General features: G+C 35.1%; 1 protein-coding gene across 4 annotated transcripts in view; it reads right to left on the bottom strand.

The window, feature by feature from the left end:
• The window catches only part of FER (FER tyrosine kinase), a 382,557-nt gene that overhangs the window by 334,496 nt on the left and 22,233 nt on the right, over nucleotides 1-25,828 (bottom strand). For 3 of the 4 annotated variants that reach the window (XM_012790244.3, XM_012790243.3, XM_012790249.3), the window contains exon 2: nucleotides 23,704-23,844. The exons of the other annotated variant lie outside the window; for it this stretch is intronic. The gene's annotated coding sequence lies outside the window, so the exon portion shown is untranslated. The remainder of the gene's footprint in view (nucleotides 1-23,703; nucleotides 23,845-25,828) is intronic. 4 annotated transcript variants of the gene reach the window in all.

The following is a 25,828-nucleotide window of genomic DNA, read 5'->3' as shown; positions in this document are numbered from 1 at the left end:
AAAACAAAACAAAAACTGGAACTATCTGAAATATACAACAGTAGAAACTAAGTAAATTTGCTACATTTGATTGTAGCTGAATAACTCTAGCTGGTACCATCCAAATCATAGTCTATGTGAATTTGTTCAGTGCTCAACTTTCACAACCATATGTGCTGGATCTGTTCATGGTATATTCATTCATTCAGTGGACTATCATTCAGTCCTATTGAAAATTAACAATTTTTTGTATATTGATATGGAACTATCATTAAGAGCTATTAATTGAATAAAGTAAGATACACAACTTAGTATGCTAACTTTGTATGAAAAGGATAAAGAATAATATTCATTCTGTTTATAAGTATATAAAATATTTCTAGAGGAACACATAGTGGCTGGGGCATGAGAGTGAGAGGGAGACTTGTCATTGTATACCCTTTTATACATTTAAATTTTGTTCTAAGTAAATATATTGATATTACCTATTCAAAAAAAATAATTAAAGAATTTTTGAAGAGAAATAGATCAAATTAATGAAAGCTGGAACTGCCCAGAAAATTTCTTAGAAATGGCAAGATATGAGTTAGGACTGGAATCATGACCATGATTTTAGATTGTAAAAAGTCAAAAGGGAAATGTATTTCAGAAAGTAGGAGCAGTACAGGGCCAAAACAAAAAAAAAGTGAAGATGAGATGCAGTAAAAAAAAAAAAAAATTCTCCAAAACAAAGCTATATGTGGCAAACAGTGGGAGATGGCATACTAATTTATCTTCCGCTATTACTCTGCTCAGGAAACTAATAAAGCTCAAACTTCTTGAATTAATTGGTTTTTAACAAAGAAAACCAAGGTCATGAATGTGATAATTTAAAAAGATTAATTTGCTAGTGCTAGTTGCACAAATATGTTCAGTTTGTGACAATTCAGCAAGCTGAGCATCTATGATTTATACATCTTTCTGTGTGTATATTATAGTTCAATAAAAAGAGAGAAAGAGACCGACATAGATTTTGATCTGGCAGCTGGAAAAAAAAAGATAAAATGAGACAAAAGAACACAAGTTTAGAATCCAGATAGCAATATAACTTGAGAAATGAGGATCTAGAATTGCCAATATAGGTGAAGAATTAAAATGGAAGATTCTTGACCTAGTGAATGGATTTAGGGAACAAAAGAGAGATAATCCAATGAAAACTTTAAGGCTTCAGTAAGAAAAAATGGTGATAACACCAAGAGAAATGGAAGAATGAGAATATGGAGCTACTTTAAGGAAAATATATTCATTTCAGCTGGAAATAAACCTTTAGGTAAAACATTAAGGCCAAAAATTCAATTTGAGAGTCAACTGCTTAAAGGTGATAGATGAAACAGACTGTTGACAGAAAAGCAGGAATTCAAGGACAGAAGCCATGAGAATCTGTCAATCCAAGATTGAGAGGAAAAGAAGCCAACCAACGGATAGAGATTAAGTAAGCAAAAGATAAAAAGGGTTTGGCAGAGTCACAGATGCTAGAAGGGGGGGGAAAAAGATGTTACCAATGCCAAATGTCAGAGGGAGATGCAAAAACGGCAAGAACTCATTGGAATTTGGGGTAAAATCAGTATCATGAAATAGTACCTCAGAAGCTCCTACCGCCAATAAATATTGAAAAGAATAAGAAATTGTTTTTAAGAAAAATCAAAACTTTAAACATATTATCAGCATATAAAGGAGTACAATCTTATGCCATAACTTTCATAGCACAGATTAAAAGGAAAGAAACAGAAAATAATGGTGCTCTGGGCAGTATGGCAATGTGCCCAACACTACCCTAAGCAGTCCAGAAGATATTCTAAGACAGAAAAGTCAACGAAATCCTTAGAATTCACATTGGATACCCCAATATGAAAAGAAGCAGGCAGAGAGTGACTAGATCAAACTAGGGAAAGTCAAGAAAACATCTAAAGAGAAAAGCCCCTCTGGACCAGGACAGCACTTCGGAAAACGCAGGGAAGGCAGCATTGGTGTATCATTTTCCAGAGCTCTGTGATGAATTGGTGGGTGAAATTTAAGTCCAGGATTATAGGATGTTTAATGAACTCTAGTAAGAGAGTAAATTTCAGGACCTCCAACTAAGCCAAACTCAACCCCAGCCAATATCTCCCTACCCCTTAACCTCTACACTCACATGCCACAGAAACTGAAATTAGAAGGAAAATCCAGCGTCTGGTCCAGACAAGATGACATAGACCATTTTCCCAGCTTCTCCCCACTAAGCACAAGTATAAACACTGGAAATAATGTAAGAGACAACCATCAAGAAGACTCTGAAAAATGGAAAAAAGAAGGCAAACTCCTTTGAGACCCTACAACAGGAAGAATAGCACAGAAGCAAGGTGTCTCATATCCCCCCAACAGAAGGCAGCCACCCAGGCCTGGCTTTTCCCAACCACCAGCCTAGGAACAGAAGGCAATCCACATAGGCTAACTCCTCCCAGGGTAGAACAGGAGTCCCTCTCACAACATTAGGGAAGCTGGACACCACCAGCTAGGGAGATTAATTAGAAATTTCACCAAAAACAGCCAAAGGAAGGACTTTCCTTCCCTGTGAGGCCTAGGACTCCCTTTTCCATCAAGAGAAACAAAAGCAGGCAGAAAGAATCAGCAACAAGGACCCAGCTACAGCAAGCAGCTCAGTCAGGAACCTGTCTCCCACCCAGAGACACAAAAGCAGGCAAGCAGAACCCAGCTTTTGCCAGAAATCCAATTGGGAAGCCTCTTATTCTCCATAGATCCTTGCAAGACTTTCCTCCTCTGTCCAAAGACGGGAGCATAGCAAGGAAATCCCAGCACATTCATTCCCCACCAATAGACATCTACTGGTTAAGCCTAACAAAGAGTCTTCTAAATCCCTCAGGCAGCACCAGCAGGAACCAGTGGGAGCCCTAGTGTTACCAGATAAACAAAGCAAACCAAAACAACAGTGCAAAGACTCTGAAAATGAAACTGTTAATGGAACCAAAGCCCACAAAAATTAGGCTAAGACCTATATGATAAACCTAAGGGTGACAACCTGTAAAAATAAAAGATTGAAATAGGACCCAGCATCTCCCAACAAACACATAAAATATCTAGGATTCAAATGGAAATCACTTGTAACACCAAGAAAAATCATAATTTGAATGTGAAAAGACAATCATCTAATGCCAACACCAAGATGAATCAGATGTTGAAATTATCTGTAAAGAATTTTAAAGCAGCCATCATAAAAATGCTTCAACAATCAATTACAAATTCTCTTAAAACAAATATAAAACTAGAATATCTAAGCAAAGAAATACAAGTTATAAAAATAACCAGATGGAAATTATAGAACTAAGAAATGTGATAACAGAAATAAAAAACAAGCTAGATGGGCTCAATAGTAGAGTGAAGATGACACAGGATACAATCAATAAGCTTAAGGACAAAACAATAGAATTCACTCAATCCAAACAACACAGATAAAATAGAAAAAAAATGAACAAAGCCTTAGGTATTTATATGCCAATAACAAGATACAACCGTTGTATCATCAGAATGCAAGAAAGAGAGGAGAGGGCAAGTGAGCCTGAAAGAGAATTCAAAGAAATATGGTCCATCCTGCTCAATAAGATTCTATATAGCTACTACAGAAATCAAGATGGTATTCTGTTGGTAGAGGACAGATAAACAGAATAAAATAGAGAATCCAGAAACTGAGCCACACAAATATGCTCAATCAATTTTTGACAAAGGCCCAACACAATTCAATGGAGAAAGAATAGCCTTTTCAACAAATGGTACAGGAGCAATTGGCCATCTGTTGATAGAAAAGAAAAAAGCATCTTGACCTAACACCTTATAAAAAATTTAACTCAAAAGTATCATGGCCTTTAATGTAAACATAAGCCTGATAAATTTTAGAGGGGAAAAAAACAGAAGGAAATCTTCAGGATCTACGGAAGCTAGGCAGAGTTTTTAGAATGGATACCAAAACCACAACCATAAAAGGAAAAATGGATAAAATGGATCTCATCAAAAATAAAATCTTTTGCTCTGTGAAAACACATGTGAACAGAATGAAAATACAAGCTGCAACTTCTGGTTTCTGGTGGGCATGTAAGAATCTTGGAAGTCACCAGTCCATCCTAACAAGTAAAAAATTAAACAAACTAAAAAATCAGTAACTTTTCTTAGATCAGTATGAGAAATGAAGTCACAGGAAAAACTGCTGATCCCCAAATTGGAGAGACAGACAGGTGACTACAGAGAATCACATCATGTTTTCAGGTAGGAAAACCTGAACTATAATGAAAAACTGTTGAAAGCTAAGTGTGGACAAGTGAAAGAGGTAAAAATTCCAGGGGGACCCCACTCCTAGGACCCCATTCATTGGAGGGCCTCCACACTGCTGTGAGTTTTACCTCCAAGAATTCAATCTGGTTCTCACAATGAATCTTGGAGAAAAATACCCTCATGCTTCTGACAAGAGGAGAAACAGAATCATTTTGAAATAAGCCAGAGATTCTGTTCTTAACAAGGTTTGCATTCAGGAGAAACTATTTTAAAAGAGACTAACAAGCTAGGGTTTTATCAGGGTGTAACTGACCTGAAGAAAGGGAAATACCCAACTGCAGCCCACTCTAGCCATCCTGTCCCACCTGAGGGGGAAAGGGGAGGGCGGAGAAACATCATTTGTGAAGTTAACAGGCTCACTGAAAGACTGAGATCTAATCATAGGACTATAGAATGCTTCCCATCCCCCAATATCTTACTGCCACATTATTAGCAGCCTATTTAGAGCACTTCCTTTTACCCAGGACATCAGATTCCACTATTAGGAAAAATTTATATGGCATAAAAAAGGCAAAATACAATTTGAAGAAACAGAGCAAGCATAAGAGCCAGACTCAGATATGGTAAGGATGTGGGACTCATTAGATAGGTAATTTAAAACAACTGTCATTAATACGCTAAGGGCACTAATGGATAAAGTAGACAGCATGCAAGAACAGATGGGCAATATATGCAGAAAAATGGAAATTATAGGAAAGGACCAAAAAAGAAATGCTAAAGATCAAAAAAAATCTAACAGAAATGAAGAATGCCTTTGTTGGGTTCATTAAGTAGATAGGTTCAATCCAGTGTACTGGACACAGGTGAGGAAAGAATCTCTAAGCCTGAGGGTATCTCAACAGATAAATAAAAAACTAAAAAGTAAACAGGAAAAAATACTGGGAAAAAAAGCAGAATATCCAAGAACTATTTGGGATAACTACAAAAGGTATAAAAGGTATATTAACAGTATATGTGTAATGGGAATATCAAAAGGAGAAAAAAGAGAGAAAATAATAGGAAAAAAATATTTGAAACAATACTGAATGAGAATTTCCCCAAATCAATGTCAGACACCAAACCACCAATTCAAAACAACAAGCAGGATAAATGATTTGAAAAAAAAAAAAAATCTTACAAGTAGGCATAGCATATTCCCACTACAGAAAATCAAAGATAAAGATAAAAATCAGGAAAAGAAGCCAGAGGGAAAAAAGACCTTACCTATCAAGGAGCAAAGAGAACAATTACATTGATTTTGTCTTCAATACCATGGAAACAAGAAGGGAGTGGAATGAAATACTTAAAATGTTAAGAGAAAAAAAAAAACAAAAATCCTAGAATGTACCCTGCAAAATATCCTTCAAAAGCAAAGGAGAAATAATTTCTTAGACAAACAAACACTGAGGGAAATTGTTGCTAGTAGACTTGCCATGCAAGAAACTAAAAGTTAAAAGAAGTTCTTCAGAGAAGAGGAAAATGATATAGGTTAGAAACTGAGATCTACATAAAGGAAGGAAAAGCACTGGAGAAGAATAAGTGAAGGTAAAATAAAAAGTTTTTTTATTTTTCTTACTCTTAACAAACACATAATCATTTTTTCAAAATCATAAGAACAATATATTCAGTTATGCATGCTTGTGTGTGTGTATGTAATGCTTATGTATCCTTATGTATAAGTGAAATGAATAGCAGCAATGACAAAAGGGACAGAAAGGGGAAATTAGGATAATTTTATGATTTTAATGCCACTAAGATCAGGAACAGGGCACCTGTTCTCATCCCTCCTTCTCAACAGCATACTGGAAGTCCTAACTAATACAAGAAGACATGAAAAGGAAATTAAAGGTATAATGATTGAGAAAAAAGAAAGAAAATTGTCTTTGTTCACAGATGACAGGCCTGTCTATGTAAAAAATCCAAAAGAATCAACAAAAAAATTCCTGAAACTAATAAGCAATTATAGCAATGGCAGGCTAAGAGATTAATATACAAAAGTGAATCACTTTCCTATATATCAGAAATAAACAAGTAGAATTTGAAATTAAAAACATAATACCAATTAAATTAGTAACCCCCCAAAATGAAATACTTAATATAAATCTAACAAAATATGTACAAGATCTGTATGAGGAAAACTACAAACTTCTGATGAAAGAAATCAAAGAAGAACTAAATAAATGGAGAAATATTCCATGTTCATGGAAAGACTTCATATTAGGAAAAACTAAGTAACTCATTTGTTGCTGCTGATGGGAAGACAAAACCATATAGCCATTCCAATTTCTTATAAAAGTAAACATTCAACTACTATATGACCCAGAAATTACTTTCAGACATATATGCCAGAGAAATGAAAACATGTTTACACAAAAACTTGTAAAGAAATATTCATAGCAGCTTTATTTTTAATAATTAAAAGCTAGAATCAGCCCAGATACACTTTAACAGGTTAATGGTTGGTTATATATAGCATAGAATAATACAATACAAAGGAGCAAAGTGTCAATATAAACAACAATTTAGATGAATCTCCAGGAAATTCTGATGAGTAAAGCCAAATACAAAAAGTTATATAGAGTGATCCCCCCTTACCTGCAGAGGACATGGTCTAAGACCCCCAGTGGATGCCTAAAACCACAGATAGTACCAAACCCTATATATCCTAAGCACAAATTGTTTTTTCCTTCCTCACAATTTCATGGATAGAAGATTCATTCTTACTATAGATCTTAGCAACCTCAGCAATGTGATATTTTTTCTTTCCTTATTAAGTCAGGAACTTTCACCATTTCACTTAACAGAAGCACTTTATGGCTTCCCTTTGACATATCTGAATTGCCAGCATCGCTACTTTTTTACTTTGGGGCCATTATTAAGTAAAACAGGGTTGCTTGAGCACAAGCACTGCGTACCATAAACAATTGATCTTATAACCAACAAGGCTACTAAGTGGCTGACGGGCAGATTACGTATACAACGTAAATATGCCAGGTAAAGGGATTCACATCCCAGGCAGAACAAAGCTGGACAGTGCGAGATTTCGCCATTCTGTTCAGAATGGCATGTGATTTAAAACTTATATTTCTGGAATCTTCCATTTAATATTTTTGGACCATGGTTGACCACAGGTAACTGAAACTGCAGAAAGTAAAACTGTGAATAATGAGAATTACTGTACTGTATGATTACATTTATATAACATTCTTGAATTGACAAAATTTTAGAAAAAGGACATAGAAGTGGTTGCCAAGGTTTAGGACCATTAGAGTAGGGAGTAGGGGAAGGAGGTGAGTGTGGTTATAAAAGGGAATCTTATAGTGTTGGAACTGTTCAGTACGTTGATGGTGGTGGTGGATACATGTATCTAGACAGGCAATAAAGTTTTATAGAACTTAAACACATACAAATGAGTACAAGTAAAATTAGAAAAATATGAAAAAGATTACTGGATTGTACCAGTGTCAAAGTCCTGGGTGTCATGTTATACTATAGTTTTGCAAAATGTTACCACTGGGGTAAACTGGGCAAAGTATAAAAAGAATTTCTCTGTGTTGTTTCTTACAACTGAATGTTTATCTACAACTTTCTCAATACAAATTTCAGTTAAAAAAGGTAATATCCAGACCTCAAACTATAGTTCAGAGGAAGAACAACAGCATGGAGAAGGTTTCACAAATTCAGCCATATTATTCCAGAAGTAATATGAGGTATAGACAGAGCTGCCTTTGTTAATCACAAGGAAAACAAAAAGAAATTGCAAGGAAAGTAAACAATTATGCTATAACCAAAAAGGAAGAGTTGGTAGGGAGAATATATTATATACTAATTTGTAATGTCATTTCCAGTCAGGCAGGGAGTTACTCTGTTCTGTTCCCCATTTTATCATCCAGTGCTTAGAACAATGCCTTGCCTACAGTAGACAACAAAAATCTGTTAAGGTTGGGCATCCCAGCCAGTCAGGAGGCTGAGGTGGGAGGATCACTTGATCCCAGGAGTTCAACACCAGCCTGCACAACATAGTGAGATACCATCTCAAAAAAAAAAAAAAAATGTGATAAATGAATTAACTGATTGAGGCTACACAACATTGCACATGTATCTCTAGTGCCCTACAATCCCTACTTTGCTCCCTTCATTCTTTAGAGTACTAGGTAATAATAGGTACTAATTTTATTATTACTTATAATATTAGATACTAATTTTACAACCCTAACTTACAGGTTAAACTTCAAACCCCTTTGTCTGGTAATCAAAGCTGACCCCAGACAACTTCCCACCCTTTGTAACAGTCATACAACTTACCACTTTGGGTTCCTGAAATGTCTCCTGATCACTCATACCTGTATGCCTTTGTAGATATTATTCCCTCCGACTAAATATTTTTTTCTTCCCTTGTCTGCCTAGAAAACCATCAACAAGTAAACTTTAAAGTTGTATTCTCTGTGAAGTCTTCCCCATAACAATCACCACCCAGGTTAACCGAGGTGCTCCCTTTTCTCAGATCCCAGGAACTATGTATGTATCCATGATTCATATAACATTTATAATGTATTTTAACTATTTTCTCAAGTGTATTTTTCCCACTGAACTATGAGCTAACTTGAAACACAAGAATATTATAAATTTTTCATCTTTATATCACTGGACACTATATTATTACCCAGAATACGGTAAGTATTCAATTTATTACAGATTATTGCAAGAAGGAACTATTTTTTTAAATGTTTATAAAATGAGATTTTAAAGTGATAATGTCTATAATTTAGTGGATAGTAAGTATAAATCAGACAGAAACTGAATATTATACAAAAGTATATGACTGTTATATTAGCAAAGGTAAAAGTATCTTTTAAAGTGAAGCTGGTAAATCCTACTAAAATATAGATTATTTAGATTTATTGAAATCTATCTTATTTAATGGTATTCAATTTGTTATTTAGGATCAAGTGAGTACTTATAAGTTGAGTTTTCAATTCACCATTAAAGTGGGGATTAAAAATTTTAAAAGAACCATTAAAATTGTTATATTTTCTAAAATTAGAAGTTTAATTTGCAAAAAATGAATCTATAAATTTATATTTTTAAACAGAAATGGAACTTATTAAATAGCAAAATGTAGAACAGATAACTAGTTTCCTTGACAGGATGATCGATTTCCCATGGTATTTCTTATGACTACAAGAGTATATGCAACTATCTATCTAAAATGTCTCCTGTTTTTTAGCTTTTGTCTGCACAACTGGCAACTTTTACATTCTCTAAGTACAAAGATGGAAATATTGTTTTTATATGGCATAAGGAAAGTTTAATCTGTATTGATTACTCTCTTTTAAGTAAGGGCAATTGATTTTATTATATGTTTTATAGTCATGATGTTTTATAGTCAAAAATATTTGTTTAATTATTTCCTTTATCTTAACATTGATAAAGAGATTCTAGTATGCCACTGATGGTATGTTAATTTAGAATAAAAACAGAAATAAATGAATAAAAACTATATAATAGAAATATAAAATCTTTCATTCTTCCCTCAACAGATATTCTGATGAGCTAGAAGGAAATTCAATAGAGCTTGAATTTATAATCCTTGACTAATAAAAGCTATCAAAATCAGTTTATAGTTCAAGTCACATTATCTGAATATGTTTGTATAGTGATAGAGACTATAAAATCATTAACCAATTAAAGTATAAAAAAATTATCTGAAAGCATTTCTTATCTTTTACATGCTTCGATATGACAGTTAGAAGTCTAAAATAGAGTGACTATATTTGAATAAAATATTAAGCTGACCAGAGCAAAACAAAAACAAAGTTACAAAAAACCTCCCCCACCCAGCATGCAAGTAATAACCACAGTTACAAACCAAAAAAAAACTGACCTCATCTGAATACAAAGTGAGATCTTTTTTCAGAAGCACTTAAGCAGGCAAAAATCAGCAGTCACCAAAATTTAGCTAACAAGATGGTATCATTCATCACCAATTAATATATGCTGACCTTAACTACCTTATGGACATAATATTTAAAACTCTTCCTATTCTTTCTTTATTTGAAAGTGTTGCTTCTAGCTCAAAAATAAAAGTTAAATGCAAGTGAAATAGCACTGGAGTAGCTGGTGTATTAGAACATTAATGGATGATGATCTCCCACTAAGAGAAAAGAATGAGTAAAAACCTTGAAATTTTATAAACAAATGAACATGTTCTCTTTTAAATTAACTATTATCTTTTTATTTTAAAAAATATATTTGATGATTTGATGACTAGCCTAAAATATATATACATATATGTATATATATTTGAAGTACTGACATTTAAAATTAAGGAGAGCAGAATTGTTAACAGAAATGTTTTCTTTAAGGTATTGATATTAACACTCAACAGTCGTTTTACTACATAATCATGTGAGAAATAATTGTTAGCAATACAAAGATAAATGAAATGTGGATTACTGCCTTCAAACAATTTGCAGTGCAATAAGAATAACTAGACAAGTTCACAGGTAACAGTGATATAATTAAATCATTCAAAGTTCACTCAGCAAACACATATTGAGCACCTATTTGCTGGAGATATATATATTTTTTTGAGACAGAGTCTCATTCTGTTCCCTGGGGTAGAGTACCCTGGCATCAGCCTAGCTCACAGCAACCTCAAACTCCTGGGCTCAAGTAATCCTTCTGCCTCAGCCTCCAGAGTAGCTGGGACTACAGGCATGCACCACCATGCCCAGATAATATATATATATATATACATATATATATATATATATGTGTGTGTGTGTGTGTGTATATATATATATATATATTTAGTTGCCCAATTAATTTCTTTCTATTTTTATAGTAGAGACAGGGTCTCGCTCTTGCTCAGGCTACCTTCCAACTCCTGACCTTGAGCGATCCGCCAGCCTTGGCCTCCCAGAGTGCTAGGATTACAGGCGTGAGCCACCACACCAGCTAGAGATATTTCTTAGTGCCAGGAACACTGAGATAAAAATGATTACAGTCTCTAGTCTCAAGAAGCTCACAACCTACTAAAGGTGACAAACATGGAAACAAATAGGTGCACTAATACAGATCAGTCATAAACTCAGTGGGAATGCTGAGAAAGAATGTGCAACACTCCTAGAGGCCACAGAGGAAGGCTCCACCAAATATAAAAAACATGAGGTACAAAGTGCTACGATGAGAAAGGAGTGCTAGCTACAGAGAAAAGAAGTACCTAACACAGCTGAGCAAGCAACTCAAAAAGACTTTACTAAGAAAAGAACATCTCCGATAAGCCTCAATGGATACTTACAAGAGGAGTGCACAAGTGTGTCTGTTCATCAGCAAAGATGTAGATAGGAGGCAGCTTTGACAAACGACAATCCTGGGTTCGAATCCTAATTCTACCATTTAATAGCTGGATAACCATGCATTTTAATTAACTTCCTGGAAGTTCAGTTTTCTTATCTGTAAACTGGCGATAATAATACCTACTTTGCATAGGGTTGTTGTAAAGTTAGATGAGATAAAGTATATAATGTGTCTGGCATATTGAAGAGACATTAAAAAGTAGTCATTACTAATAAAGCACAAGAAAGGGCACAAAGAGATGACGGAAGTGCAAGTGGTAGAGGAGGTTCCTTTCTAAGTAGATATTTTAACAGGAGCAAGGGTACAGAGGTGGGAAAAAAGAAAACATGTTTGTAAAAACAATTGCTAATTTGAAGAAAAATAAAGGTTAAAAAGATTAAATACAGCCCTAATGCATAGAATCTCATGTGCCCTAAGTTCTAAAAACATTATTATCTAGATACCTTTTAACCTTTTATACTTCCTATATGATCAATTAACATAAGAGTTCTGTTTTCAAATTAAAGCCAAACAAATTTTTATTTCAAAGAGAGTAACAATGTGGGAAGAAGGCAAAATATTTTCAAAATCTCTATTTGTGCTTTCAAATATTATAGGTTCATTAAAAGTAAACCCTAACAAAATGGCAACCAACAAGGTTTCATCAGTCATAGGTTAAATGAACTAAGCCATAGCCATTCCCTACCCTGCAGTAAGACAACCCTCTAGGGAACCCAGATCAGACAAACCTTGTGCCACTTAGAACATAGAGGAAAGTCAGTTCCATTCCTGACTTTTTGGGTAATTCAGTCTTTTCCCAAAAGGAAAGGCCTAATCCCTACTCGTGTCCCATCCTTTGTCTTTAGTCATGCCATTATGACTGTTTTTTTCCCCAAATTGTTCTTCTATTCAAACTTTTGCATTGATTCCTCTAGAATTCTATTCAATTTATAAATGAATTTCCTTAAATCTCTACCCTCCAAATTTTCACCCTATCAGGACCCTGGCTCTCCTAAAACAAGTGGAAGCCCTACCTTCTGCATATTCCACCACCCATATTCATGGGACTGGGAGAAGTAGAGCTTGAGTAACATCATTCTGATTCCCTGGTGAGATTTCCAAATCACTATTCTCCTAGTCTTATATAACAATCCTTTCTTCTTTGAAATGTACACCATTCAATTTTATTAAGTCCTACCTTAACCTTGATGTTGTCTCCATATCTGCCTATCGATCTTCCACTTGCCCAAAAATATTATTCTGTAACCCAACTCTTATCTTCATTCATGGATATTTTAACCTCTGTAATTTTTCTGTTCTCTAAAGACTTTTGATTCAACTTCATTTCAACTACCCACTGCTATTGCCCACAGCCTGAATCCAAAACTGTTTCATCTCTGCAAAGTACATTTTAATATTCTTGTTTTAGGCCATAACCCACTACCTTCCATCTCTCTGGAGTCTGAACTTCCACAATATCTACTCTTTGACCTTAAGGAAATCTCCAGGAGTTCAGTAATCAAATTATTTTCCCTAAAATTTACCAGCTTCCCCTAGACACTCTTTTTTCTGAGCGGTCGTGTCATATCACCAAGAGCTGGGATACTTTTTTAAGTGAAATGGGTGCTATTCTTTATTATGCCAGGACAACAAGCGTAAATCTGAACCATTGAAGGCAAACTGGGGCATGGAGGCCCCCCTACTTCTTTCCATACACATTGAATTGATCAACTGACTTCTCTTGACTTTCTCTGTCTATTGCACTTGTCTTAACAACCTCCACAGAGATAGCAAAGACAGCAATAACACAAATAAGAATTAGCATGTATTTTCCTCAGCCTAAATTATTTAAATTTTATCTACCCATACATTCAATTACTCTTATTTTTTCTATTATTCTCTGCTAGTGATTCTGTCTTCTTATATTTCTAATATAAATTTATATCAAACAAATTTTGGAAGTACATGGGGCATAGAAATCAAATAATAAGTAGCAAAAGCAAATTTGAGAACATGGATATCAAATCATCCCTTTATAAGGTTATATATACATAAACATGGGTGTTTTTTTAATACTCATATTTTAAAAGTCCAAAATGATACAAACTTTTTAACATTAGCTACTTCTGAAGAGTGAAACTTGGGAATAGTGGGAGTGTCACTTTCTACTTTATGTATCTTCAGTTTCTATTTTGATAATAAACATACATTTGCATTACAATGTAAAAAACAAAAAAGTTCTTTTATTAGACTAAGGATTAAGAAGATAAAAATCAAGTTTCACAGATATAAGTATGAAAAAATGAGTGAACAGAGAACGATGAGGATAATATTTAAAATTATTTGCCATGAGAAATACATGACTCTGACCAACATTCCCCTAGCTACAAATAACATTAGTTATAGACAGAGCCCACCAATATTGGTAAAAAGTATACAATGCTCATATGAAGTTTGTAGATAAATAACTATAGACAAAAAGCTTAGCATGAAATATTCTAGCACCTAAGGGAAAAGAAACGCTTAAATATATTTGTTTTCCTTCGTACTACTTTCAGTTAGTGATGGATAGAAAGGCTGAATCTAGCTAAATACTAGGATATGATAGAAAAATTCCATTTGGATTATATAGGAAATCACAGTAAAAGTAGCCATAACAATCTAACAGAAGCCAGGTCAGTATAATATTCACCCAATAACGTATTTAACTATGGGAACATGTAAGCAAGTAGATAGTGATAGAAATGATGAGTTATCTTCTCTTAAGCTCCTCATAAGTCCTGGGAGCATGATAGCCAAGGAAAAATCAATGGGAAATATTTGGACTTTAAATAGATAAATTAGAGTTCATTGAAATTAAAAACTTTTTTGCATCAAAGGACACTATCAATAAGTGTGAAAAGACAACTCAGAAACTGGGAGAAAATATTTGTAAATTATAAATCCCATGATTATTATATACCTAAGGATCTAGTATCCAGAATATAAACAACTCTTACAACTCCACAACAAAATGATAAAAACCTGGCAGGATTCTCCAGAGAAACAGACCAATAGGATATACATAAACATATATAAGAGAAGATATATTACAGAAATTGGCTGATGTGGTTATGGAGGCAGAGAAGTCCTATGATCTGCTGGTGGTATAATTCAGTCTGATTGAGAGGGCCTGAGGAAGAGGGGGCGAGGCAAGGGGGGGGGTGGATAATTCCTGCTCTAATCCTGAAAGACAAGAACTAGGGGCACTGATGATTAAGGGCAGGAGAAGACAGATGTCACAGCTTAAGCAGACAGAGCCAATTTGTCCTCCCTCTTCCTTTTTGTTCTATTCCAAATGGATTTAACAGAATGGATGATGCCCACCACATTGGCAAAGATCTTCTTCACTCTGTCTACAGATTCAGATGGTAATCTCTTCTAGAGAGACCCTCACAGACACATCCAGAAATAAAGTTGCACTAGCTAGTGGAGTGTACCTTAGCCCAGTAGAGTTGACACTTAAAATTAACCATCACACAATCCAATTTAAAAACTGGCAAAGGACTTGAATAGACAGTTCTGTACAGTAGATATGTTAGGTAGTTAGCAAGGGATTCCAGATCTTCTAGGGACAAAAATGGGTGCTGTTGCTTTGGTACAATTGCCCCACATGAGAAGAAGGATAAGGAAGGGCCCCAGGCCCCCCATCTTGGTCCTGCCCCACCCTAATCTCTGGAGCGACTGCCATACCTGGGGAGGAGGGAATACGTTACAAATCTGACAATCAACTTAGTGCATCAGCTGCAAAAGAATGCAGAGGACTCTCTAGCCCACAGGCCAAGCAGGATAGGTACTATAAAGTCCAGAAATTGACCTAGAACAACCCTCATGCATAGTAATGCGACTCCCAACTCTCTAATCAAACTGGTTCCATGGTGACATCTGAACCACAAGGAAGTCCCAATCTGGGCACTACAAAACAAGATGCAGACCATAACCAATCCCCTTTTTGCACCCTTTCTTTTGCTCTCCCTTTGCTGCAACAGTGGGTCTGGTCATCATCTGTGACATATGTATCATGCTCTATAAACCTATATCTTGCTCTTGCCCTATAACCCTATCTTTCTCTCCTCAATAAACCTCATTTTCATGCTTGCCTTACTTTGGCATGTCTAGTCATTCTTTAGCCATAGGCACACCAAGAACCAACATTTCGGGTTAAAATCTGAGATATTTACAAATGGCCAACAAGCACATGAAAAGATGTTCAACATTACTAGTCATTAGGGCCAATCAAAACCACAATAGATACCACTTCACATGCAGAAGGATGGTGATAATTAAAAATTGTAAAATAAGGTGTTTGTGAAGATGTGGAGAAATTGAAGCACTCGTACATTGCTAGGGGGAATGTAAACTGACTCAGCCATTGTGGAAAATAGTTTTGACAGTTCCTCAAATAATTACAACATAAAACTATCATATGATCCAGCAATTCCACTCCTGGATATATACTTGAAAGAATTTAAAACAGGTATTCAAACAAAAACTTGTATATGAATGTTCGCATGAGCACTAGTCACAAAAGCCAAAAGGTAGAAACAACCTAAATGTATATAAATGGATAAAATGGATAAAGAAAATGTGATATATTCATATGATGAAATATTATTCAGCCACAAAAAAGAATGAAATACTGATCTATGTTACATGGATGAACCTCAAAAACATGCTAAATAAAAGAGGTCAGACACAAAAGTTTTCATATTATATGACTCCATTTATATGAAACATCCAGAATAGGTAAATCCACAGAAGCAGAAAACAGACTGATTTGATTTACAGAGAACGGGGAGTGAATACTTAATATATATGGAGTTTCTTTTCAGGGTGATAAAAATGTTTTGGAAGTAGAGATGACAGTTGCACAACATTGTGAATGTACTAAATGTCACTGAACTATACATTCTAAATGGTTTCTTTTGATGTTCTGTGGATTTTACCTCCATTTTTTTTAAAAGACAATTGGAGTTTTTCTGAGATGGTGGATTAGAGGCTTTCCCAGCATGCTTCACCCACTTGGAAGAAGTAAAATAGTGTGCAGAAATTCACACTGTGAACTTGTGTTCAAGAAGGAACATAGGAATTCAACAGAAAAGTGAAGGAAACTTCCTATCCCCGGGAAGAGAAGCTGGGCAGGCAGCCTGTGTAGCACGGTCTAACTGAGAACTGTGAGTGAGGGAGTCCCTCTGTGATCTACCTTTCCCCTGGGAACTGTGCATGGGAAAGCACCTTGTCCCTCTCAAGCCCTGGCCCTAACTCAGGCAGAAGCCAGTAGTATACTATAAGAGGGAAAGGCACCAGAAAGTGCCCAAAGCATTTTCCCAGATGTGGGATACCATAAGAGGACACCATTCTCAATCCTGGCTCATAACAAGCTGGGCGGAATTTGACAACTTTGCGGTGTGGGCTGCCACAGGCATCAGAAAGTCTCAGGCTGAGGATTCAAGTGCTGGATTCAGAGTTGGAGACGGCCCTCACACCCAGAACTGAGAAGCAAGTATGGGTGTGCTCCAGCTGTGGACACTAGAATTGGGCTCTCCCCCATCATGGGAACTGAGCAGGAGAACATTTGCCAGGAAAGCTGTGCTTTTGCCCTGGCGGCGAGTTTTGCAGGCAGGAATAGCTTTGCAATCTAAAGCCAAACTGTGTGTGACTACACTAAGTGCCCAAACTCACTCCCTTGGTCAGGACATGGGAGTGAGCTCCATGAGATCTGAAGAGTGAGAGGGAGACAGGTCCCAAACTTGCTTGCCTGGACAAAGAGGTCAGCCCTACCCTCTCTTCACGTGCAAAGAACTTGGTAGATCACCAGTTTCTCCAGTCTTCACAGGGGCATATCTGCAGGTATTTGGTCATGGCTCCCAGGGCCCTCATCAGACCTGGTGCTTGCACTTACCATTGGGGAGCCCAAGTGTGGGCCTCTCCAGTCCACCACCACCCCCTTACAAGGCATGCCTGTAGTCCCAGCTACTCGGGAGGCTAAGGCAGCAGGATTGCTTGAGCCCAGGAGTTTGAGGTTGCTGTGAGCTAAGCTGACTCTATGGCACTCACTCTAGCCTGGGCAACAAAGTGAGACTTTGTCTCAAAAAAAAGAAGAATGAAACTGGATCCCTATCTATCACCATATACAAAAATCTACACAGGATAGATCAAAGACCTAAATGTAAGACCTGAAACTATAAAAATATAGGAAGAAAACCTAGGAGAAAAGCTTTTCCTTTTTTCTGGACATTGACCTAGGCAAAGAATTCATAACTAAGACCTCAAAAGCATAAGTAATAAAAATGAACATAGACAAACAGGACTTAAACTAAAAAGCTTTTGCACAGCAAAAAAAAAAAAAAAAAAAAAAAAACAATCAACAAAGTACACAATCAACAGAAGGGGAGAAAATATTTGCAAATTATGTATCCATCAGGTAATAATATCTAGAATTAACAACGAATTCGAACAACTCAACCAAATAATAATAATAACCGCATTAAAAAGTGGGCAAAGTACATGAATAGACATTTTCAAAAGACGAATGGCAAAAAAAAAATGTGAAAAAAATGCTCAACATCACTAATTATCAGATAAATGTAAATTTAAGACACAATGAGATATCATCTTATACCAAAGTGGTTATTAATAAAAAGTCAATAAACAACAGATGTTGGTGAGGATGTAGAGAAAAGGAACACTTACAAACTGTTAATGGGAACATAAATCAGCACAACCTCTATGGAAAACAATGTGGAGATTTCTCAAAGAACTAAAAATAGACTTACAACTCCATCCAGCAATCCCACTACTGGGCGTACACCCAAAGGAAAAGAAATTACATTATATCAAAAAAGATGTCTGCACTCATACGTGTATCACAGCACTATTCACATAGCAAAGATATGGAATCTACTTGCATGTCCAAGAGATGATTGGATAAATATGTGTGTACACACATACACACACACATACATACACACGCACACACAATGGAATACTGCTCAGCCATAAAAGGTAATGAAATCATCTTTTTGGCAGCAACATGGATGGATCTAGAGACTACTATCATAAGTGAAACAACTCAGCATTAGTAAGTCAAACACTACATGTTCTCACTTATAATTGGGAGCTAAAAAACATATACATGTGTACATAGAGTAAGGAATAATAGTCATTGGAGACTCGGATGGGTGAAAGGATAGAAGGGGAATGAGAGGTGAGAAATTACTTGATGGGTACAATGTTCACTATTTGGGTGATGGTCACACTAACAGCCCAGACTTCACTATTATACAGTACATCCATGTAACAAAAGTACACTCATATCCCTTAAGTTTATATAAATAAATAAATAAATAAAAATACAATTGGGAAATTTGAGTATCTTTCAAAATAACTATTTATGATAGAATACTTTAAAAACCTCAGTCTTATAGATGAAACAAGACTAACAAAATTGCTGAACCAGGTTGGGTGATGGGTACTTGGGGGCCCATTAAAATATTCTCTTGGTTTTTCTGTAGGTTTGATAATTCCACTGGAAGAATGTTAATAAGAAACCTTGGATAACAGAATTTTCCTACTCTAAAAACATAAAATTGACTTCTATTTATTAAGTGCTTACATTAAAAATTATTTCTCCTTCAAATATACTCATTTTGATTCAAAAAATGGCAAAGGTTCTTACATCATAATAGCTACTTCTATGAAAAATCTCCCAATTGTGTTCCCATAACAGATATCTTGACCCCTCTTATACAATGCTCTTGGCTTCCACTGGAACAGTTTCATCCCTATTCCTTATCCCAGGCTTCTCAATCAATTCTACCTCTAATGGAGCACCTCAGCAATGAATAAGTCTAATCACAGGTCCAACCATTACTGTGGTTTACCAGAAAAAGAATCTTTGTCTTTTTGCTCTGTATCTTAGTAAGAGACTCTGTTCATTCATTTATTCAACCAATAAGCATTTATTAAATGTCCACAATATGCTGGGCACTAACTGAGATCTGAATATACAGAAATAAAAGATACCATTCCCAGTCTCAGGGAGCTTATTAAAAAAGAAACAGTTCTAATACACAATAATAATTGCTAGAATGAATCTCAGTGTAAAATGTACTAAGAACACATGAAAAGTAAATCCTAATCCTGGCTGGAGCAAAGAGGAGGAAAAGGCTTCAAAGACTCCCTAAATCATCTAGAGTAGTCCCCTTTCTCACTGAAATTTTCTTCCTTTCCTCTCAACCAAAATATGATTCTCCCTCTTTAAAAATACTACATAAAAGTCACCTCCTACCTCCTCCCAAAAAACTACAGAGTTCTTAAATACCATATAATTCTTAAAAAAAACTAACCAAATCTATGAAACATAGAACAGAGTAAGTAAGGAAGAAAAAGAACACTCACTGAGTGGCAATTCTATACATGAACCAGGGAGAGATGGTACTTAAATATTTTTCTTGTTACACCTAGCTCTATGACTCTATTAAGTTGCTTATACATCATTTACATTTTAATCTATTTCCCACTTGAAATTGCATGTTTTTCAAAGACGAAGGCTTACACTGTTATTGCTTTACTAGATACATATTCCTAGACATAGCCAAGTGGTTACAAGGTGGGGATGGGCAATAGAAGACAAGGGAGGAACTCCTTGAATTTCAATTGCTGACTAGTGCCAGAGGATCAAGTACAACATAAATCTCCTAGTTTCTTATCTTTAACTTAAAGCAATCACATGTAAAAACCTCAGCCAATGTATTACATATATAAAGTTGGAATTATGTTTCGGAAAAAAAAAAAAAAAACACTTGGAAATGACAATTTTATCTCCAGGAACCTCAGAGAACTTGAAGGAAAATGCAAATTGCAAATAAGTTTTCATAAATAATATTCTAAGAAACTATGTAATTCCCAAAGGAAACATTAAGTATACACAAATTAAATATCTGAAAAGAAAATATGGATCATAGAGGGGAGAGGAAAAAGCAGGGGACTGTTCAAAAATAAAAGAGAATAAAAAGGCATAAGAACTAAATGCAATACACGAAACCTGATTGAATCTTGGATCAAAAAAACTCCAAAACATTTTAGGGATAACTGGGGAGATCTGAATATGGACCTTTATATTAAACACTGCTATGCCTTGAATGTATGGGGCCCTTCAAAATTCATAGGCTGTAATTTAACCCCCCAGGTGATGGTATTAAGAGTAGATGGGGATCCTAATCACTCCCAAAGTAATTAGGCAATGAAAGTTCTGTTCTCTGTTTTAATGCCCTATAAAAAAAGGCTTCAGAGCGCTGCCTTTCCTCTTCCATCTCTTCTGCCATGTGAGGACATCTAAACGGCACCACCTATGAGAAATGGGCCTTCATCAAATACCAAACCTGCTGGTGCTTTGATCTCGGATTTCCCAGAACTGTGAAAAATAAATTTCTGTTGGTTATAAATTACCTAGTCTCAAGTATTTTGTTATAGCAGCACAAATGGACTAAGACAAATGTATTCTTAAATCAAGGTTAATGTTCTTATATGTGACATTGGTATTATGATTATGTGGAAATTATCTATATTCTTAAGATCTGCATGCTAAAATTTTTAATTATCATGACATCTTTAATATAGTTTCAAATGTTTTTAAAAATATATAAACGTGTAAATAAAGAGCAAATGTGGCAAAATGTTAAGAGAGTATTTCAATGTCCTCTATTTTCAATTTTTCTGTAGCACTGAAAGTTGTCAAAATGAAAAGTTGAAAGAGCAGGAAGATGGAAAGCATGAGAGGAGGCCAGCTTGACTGAAGCAAAAGAAGTAAAAGCAACACTAGTCTCAATAATCACAAAAACAAGTGCATGATCTTTGGCAGGTCACAAAACCTCTCTAGGACCCAGCTGAAAAAGAAGGAAGGAGGATGATCTCCAAAGCACTTTCCAGCTATAAAATGCCATTATTCTACTACTACCTCTCAGCTCTAAAACACAAAAGATAACCATATGCAAAGTAGAAAAATTTACAGAATTGTTGTAAGGATGAAACACAATAAAAGATTTAAAACAGCCAACCAAATGCCTCTATTTAGAGAACAAATAAATATTAACTCCTGTCTTTTGAGAAAACATCTTAAAAATTCTTCAGAGAAAAAGCAAGACAGGACTATTGATTAATTTAGAAGAAATGTCAGCGTTAGATTTATTTTAATATCTATTCCATTTTATTTTGCACCTAAAATAATCAACCCTAAGATGCTGATGCTATGATAAAGACACAAAACCTGAAAGATAATAAAATGAACCTCCTAGGAGTTTAGACATGCTAGGTGCTTTCAAGTGAGCTTAGTATGATATATACCTAATGGTAGGATGCTTGAAAAATCTCCAAAATGAAATAATAATAAAATTACATATCAGAACATTGGGTTAACAGTCCGGGAAGGTTTCAGACTGGCTGAAAATGTTGAAAGAACTATCTCTTATGAAAGAAAACAAGGAAGAGGAGGCTTAAAACTCAGTGTAAAAGTATAGACCAATTATTTAAACTCCCAAAAAGACTCTAAAGTCATATGAAATTAAGCTCATAATTAATTAAAGGTTATATAGACCTTATACAGAATTAAATTTTAGGTAAAAAACAAAACAAAATATTAACTAATACAAACTACAAATTTATCAGATGCTTTATTTCCAGCACTAATGTTATTTCTAGCATTATAATTAATTACCTTTTGGTTAAATAACCAATCCTTCACATAAGAGGAAGATAGTTTCTAAAATATTTCTTCTGTACATGATACCAGCATGCAACCAGTTGCTCAAAGACGAAAACTCCTGAAGTCATCCTTGAATATATTCTCTCTCTCTTTCTGAGTCTACAAGTCTCATGGATTCTGACACACAAAAAAAATGCATCTCAAATCCATCCATCTCCCTTGTGACTAGCATCTTCATTCAGACCACCACAATCTCACCTCAGCTCCTAAAAGCCATATTACACATTCTCCTCAGCCAGCCCTTACCTCACAGAGCAGCTAAAATGATGCCATTTAAAATGAAATGCAAACTTCTTTCCAAACCCTTCAAAGTGCTGAATACTTCTATAATCTCTTGCTACCCATCTCTGCCTCTTTCACTAAGTCAGCCGCACTGAGTTTTTTTGATCCCTCAAATTCACCAAGCTCCTTCCTCATTCAGTGTCTTTGCACCCACTATTCCTGCTAATGAGAATGCTTTCCCCATCAAAATCAAACCACACACATACAACTAACTCGTTAAATAGCTCCTTCTCATATAACATTTCTCACCTTAAATATTAACTCCTCAAAGGAACCTAATATGAATCTATCTAAAGTAGCTCCCACCTCCTCATCTCCAAATTATCTGGGTTTCCTTTTTTTTTTTGCTTTCCTTCAAAAAATGTATTATAATTCACAATTATTTTGCCAATTTATTTTTTAACCTGTCCCCCCTTGTATAATGGAATATAAGAATGGGAATAAGGATGGAACATAGAGCTTATTCATCATTATATCCTCAGAAGCAGCACATTGTATGATACTTAATAGAAGCATAGCAATGTACATCAAATGAATGAAATAGTAAATAAATATATGATTATATTAGACAATGAGACTAATAATGCTATTAACAGAAATACAGAAAACAGAACTAAGTACAAGTATTTGAGAAGAAAAATATAATGTGTTGAATTTGGTGCTAGGTAATTGAAAATATAGGATGGTGGACACATAGGTTGAGGAAGAGATACAGACTGGGATTCTTTTAATTATTGTTGGTTGAAAAAAATAATTATATCACAAATGAGATAAAAGTCATTAGGATAATAAATTTGACAGGCAAAAATAAATAACACAAATATAAAATGATAATAGGCTGCATAGATAGCAGATTAGTCTAACACAAAAGACACTACAAAACTAAGACAAGTCACAGTTTCAGCGACCAAAAAAAAAAAAATGTTTTCAATAATTTACTAAAAAGAGTAAAGTAATCCTACCTTTCTACTATTCATTGCTGGTCATGTCTTAGCTAAAGTAGCAGGTCCATGTTGAGGTGTTACACATTACGGATGAGGCAGACACTTGAGAAAACATGAAGTCTCATGAGAATGACCATAGGTCTAGCCAAAAGACATGAGCTGCAAGAAGAAATTCAAGGAGTCAGAACTGTTCACCACAGAAAAAGAAGTTAAAATGTGTACATGAAGTGTAATTGGCTATTACTGGAAATTAGCTATGATGGTTTATCACATTCACCACATTAACAATAAAAATACTACACTTACCTAGCTTCTCTATTCACTGCTTACTCCCTTCCCTTTCTTTCCCAAACTTTCCTAATGTGTAATATAGTTTACCTTCTCCTCCAATGTATTCCCTCAGTTTTGAAGAGGTAATTCATGTTTTTCTCCATTTTTACATCATAAAACTAACTTTTAAGTTTAAAGCACATTAGAAGAAAATGACTACACTTGTTAAAATATTATTACAGCCTAAAGCAATTAAGTATGTAAGAAAAATTTTTTCAAAGGCTAGGGAAGGTTTGGGAAGGATTCTCCCAGCAAACACATACTTTCTCAGTCTCACATACTTCAGTATGCCAAAGTATGATCCTTGAATTGGCTGTTCTCCCTTCAATCCTTGAAACTGGGAGACCTTCTAAGAGGATTTTTAGTCACTGGCTCTCTTCTTTATTACTGATGTCATTACATGTAGTTACAGCCCTGTCACAGCTTCTCGTTTCTATGTCTCATGCCGTCCTATTTCGAATCCTGACTTCCTAGTTAATCATCAGCTCTCCCCTCCTTCCAAGTTCTTCTTTTTTTGTTTGCCTATTCTATTTCCTGTCATTTCCCTTACTTCCTTGACTTTCAAGTGAATCAGATGACATTCCATAAATGTTACCAACAAGATTACTCCTTTCCTTCTGGTCAGGAAATGGACCAAAAACACTTTGTCAGGCATATTCTCCACCTTTTCCATTCTTCCCATCTTTTACCCATTTCCAAAGGGCTCCTTCTTTGCCTCCAGACAAGTATTTTATTTCCTTTTAAATTTGGCAAAGTTCCCAATGGTAGAATTGTTTGGAAATCTAATCTACATATATAATTAAAGTGTTATTACAACCCTCTTCTTCCACTCAACTGTGACACAATTGAGGACAAGGATTTTCATCTTAATATGGTCACCATCTGACATAATATCTGGAACACAGTAGCCACCAAACAAGTAATTACTGAATGAATGAAATTCCAAGGTGAATTACAGCTTTCTCTGATTTGTACATTTTAGTGTAAAGTAAGGTTTCAACAAGAGTTGTTACATTAAATGATAAAATTCATAATTTAAAATATCTAAAAATGAAAATTTTAATCATGACTTTGGTTTTATAGTTACTGCTTTCAATACAATATCTTCAATTAAACCCCCAAGGTATAGTACAGTCAAACAGTATTACCCATAAAGATTTCTGAGAAGCAAAATGTAGTGAGTATGTATCTAAATGTGTATATTATATACTACATATATATATATATGTGTGTGTGTGTATAATTCCACTCCAAAGATAGACCCAAAAATTACTGAATAATTCATTTAATTTGAAAATTTTTAAGACTCTCTTATCAACAATAATAGTTGAGAGTTATTTAGAATTCCATATTCTGGACTCTCACTGTGATATGGAAATGATAATTTGCAAAGACCTAAGTAGGAGAAAGACAACTATTCTACTGGGATGCAATGCCCAATATTGAGCAGTGTCAAGTGTCTTGCTCAAGAAAGCTAGTAAAGCACCCATGTGTTATGTCTCAGTCTCTAACTCGGTCTCTTCTATAATTTTCATTTTTCAATGAAAAAAATAGCATGTTTCCTTGACATTGAAATGGTTGGGTTAAAAGTAAATAACAACTTCTTCAGTGGCATCTCTAAACGGAACTTTTCTTTGTTCAAACTACTATAAACCTAAGAATAAAAAATTATACTCCTTGTGTTACTTCAGAGGTATTATCATCTTTCTCAGAATTCAGCAAAGGTTTCCACATAAAACAGCTGAAATGTATAATGACTACTTTCTAAAGCACCGTAATCTTCCCTATCAACTTCCCCAATTACACAGGCTAT

The sequence above is a fragment of the Microcebus murinus genome, chromosome 11, assembly GCF_040939455.1.
Source record: "Microcebus murinus isolate Inina chromosome 11, M.murinus_Inina_mat1.0, whole genome shotgun sequence".
Classification (NCBI taxonomy): Eukaryota; Metazoa; Chordata; class Mammalia; order Primates; family Cheirogaleidae; genus Microcebus; species Microcebus murinus.
Note: the sequence above shows the minus strand (reverse complement) of the source record. Positions and strands in the feature narration are given on the sequence as shown.